General features: G+C 38.8%; 1 pseudogene; it reads right to left on the bottom strand.

Moving 5' to 3' along the window:
* Positions 1-1,518: 1,518 nt before the first annotated feature.
* LOC110258882 (olfactory receptor 5D3-like) lies at positions 1,519-2,465 on the bottom strand (annotated as a pseudogene).
* Between the last annotated feature and the right edge of the window lie 333 nt (positions 2,466-2,798).

Genomic DNA, 2,798 nt, shown 5'->3' with positions numbered 1-2,798 from the left:
GATTGTAATGAAAAGATGATCTTAGGTTGAATCAACCTAACAAAAGCCAGATTTTCCTGATTTATTTTATTGATGGCTTCCTTGATAGTACTAATAAACTCATACACATCCTCTCTCAAAATTAAAATTTTTGTTTAAATTTTTCCATTCCTTTAATCAGAGAGTTGATGATTCTTGAAAAATATAATTAATAAATGACTAAGAAATGCTATTTTTTTTGCAACTGTCAAGAAATTGTGGAGAGAGCATGGAGATATCCTTGAAGAATAGACAAAACTAGAAATTATACTCTATTACTGTGTCTTTTATTTTATTTTATTTTTTATTTTTTGTCTTTTTGCCTTTTCTAGGGCCACTCCCATGGCATATGGAGGTTCCCAGGCTAGGAGTCTAATCAGAGCTATAGCCACTGGCCTACACCAGAGCCATAGCAACTCCAGATCCGAGCCGTGTCTGTGACCCACACCACAGCTCATGGCAACACCATCTCCCCAACCCACTGAGCAAGGCCAGGGATCGAACCCACAACCTCATGGCTCCTAGTTGGATTTGTTAACCACTGAGCCACAACAGGAACTCCCTGTGTCATTTAATTTAAATCTACTGCCTAACCTTGGGAACACAGACAAAGGAGAATCCTGAGAGATTTTATTGTCATGACCCACAAACAAACCAAAACAAAACATTTAGAGGGAAATTCCTCTTCTGCAGCAGTTGTGTGTGTGTGTGTGTTTTAACTCATAAAATATTAATAGATAAGACCCAAACAGACTTGCAATATTATTTTGTTGTTGGGAATGCTTTACTGTGGCTTTGCTTTCAAAAAGACGATTACTCAAATGGTCCAAGGAAGATGACATACACATAGGTCTATAGACTGAAGGTTAGCTGATCTGGTTAGCTCAGCTGTGAAGCTCGATGACCTAGCAGTTATCAACAGAGCTACCCTGGTAAAGTTACTAATTTAAAATGATTGTTGGGAATTCCCTTCGTGGCTCAATGATTAACAAACCCAACTAGGATCTGTGAGGATGCAGGTTTGATCCCTGGCCTCTATCAGTGGGTTAAGGATTTGGCATTGCCATGAGTAGTGGTAGGTCGCAGACAATGGCCTGAATTCTGCATTGCTATGGCTGTGGTGTAGGCCAGCAACTACAGCTCCAATTCCACCCCTAGCCTCGGAACTTCCATATGCCATGGGTGTGACCCTAAAAAAAGAAAAAAATACATTAAAATAAAAAATAAATGATAAATAAAATGAAATTTATCAGGACAATGACAAGGTCAGGAATACTAATACATTTATATTTCAATATCCACAAAAATCTAGTTTAAATAGTCTTTTATTTCTATTATTATTTGTAATTTAAGGTTATTTTAATAAAATAAAAGAGTGAACAGATGTTGGACTATAAATTGCAAGGTTAGCATAGATTCCTGTATCAATTTATTACTGAAAAATTCTTACAGTCCTCAAAAAAGAAAAAATGATTATGTCCAGCTTTACACGTTATCAATTTAACATTGATTTAATAATTTAGCCTTGATTAACCTCTTCACTGACTCCTTCACATCTTTGTTTCTGAGGTTGTAGATCAGTGGGTTCAGCATGGGGATGACCACTGTGTAAAAGACAGAGCCCCCCTTGACCATGACCCATGAACCTTTGGAGTTAGGAACACAGTAGAGAAAAAGGATGGTCCTATGGAAGATGGTGATGGCGGTCAGGTGGGAAGCACAGGTGGAGAAGGCTTTGTAATGCCCCCCTGTTGAGGGCATCTTCATGATAGTGATAAAAATGAAAACATAGGAAGTAAGAATGATCATCAGGCTGCTTATTTCATTGAATGTGGCTGAGACTAAGATGATCTGCTGGCCGATGGGGTCAGAGCTGGAAACAGCCACAATGGCAGCATGCTCACAGACAAATTTGTTTATGACATTATTCCCTCTGAAGGACAATTCCAATAGAAAGTAGGTAAGGGTCAGGGAACAGACCATAGCCCAAGAGTATGATGCACCCACTAGCAAGGAACAAAGCTTCTGGGACATGACAACTGTGTAGAGAAGAGGGTTTCAAACTGCCACAAATCGGTCATAGGCCATCACTGCAAACATGAAAGTTTCTGTCACCACAAATAGGCAAAGAAGAACTGCATGATGCATCCAGTGAAGGAAATAGTTCTGTCCTCTACAACCAAGTTTTCTAATAGTTTGGGTGTAATGACTGTGGAGTAACAGAAATCCACCAAGGACATGTGGCTGAGGAAGAAGTACATGGGGGTGTGGAGTCTGGGACTGAGCTTGATCATCAGAATCATGCCTAGGTTCCCCAGCACAGTGACTGTGTAGATGGTGAGGAAGACCAGGAAGAGTGGCAGCTAGAGACCTGGATAGTCCAAGAAGCCCAAGAGAGTGAAAGTGACACCATCACTCTGGTTTTCTTGGTTTCTGTGGACAATGCATAAAATTTGATTCAGAGAAATGAGAAGTAAATTTTAGATACTACAGGTTAAAACGAGGCAATGTGGAGAGACCTAGTGAATATCTATAAATTGTGTTATGGAAAATACTTGGTTTCAACTTTAACATGATTTTCAAAAGCTGGAATTTACTATCACAGTTTTAGAAAGAGTATAAAATATGTGCAACTGGAATAATAAAATAAATCCATCGAGTTAGGTAACAAAATTAGAGGTGGCTCTGTCTCAAAAGATGTGACTCAGTATCTATAGCGGCAGCTGTCTTCATGAGACAGACTGACCTAATATTTTGCATAAATATGATTTTAGTTGAAT

This window comes from Sus scrofa, chromosome 1 (assembly GCF_054392235.1).
Source record: "Sus scrofa isolate SSC_HxYL_T2T_F1_AM1 chromosome 1, Sscrofa_HxYL_maternal_Yorkshire_Landrace_v2.0, whole genome shotgun sequence".
In the NCBI taxonomy this organism is placed as follows: domain Eukaryota; kingdom Metazoa; phylum Chordata; class Mammalia; order Artiodactyla; family Suidae; genus Sus; species Sus scrofa.
Note: the sequence above shows the minus strand (reverse complement) of the source record. Positions and strands in the feature narration are given on the sequence as shown.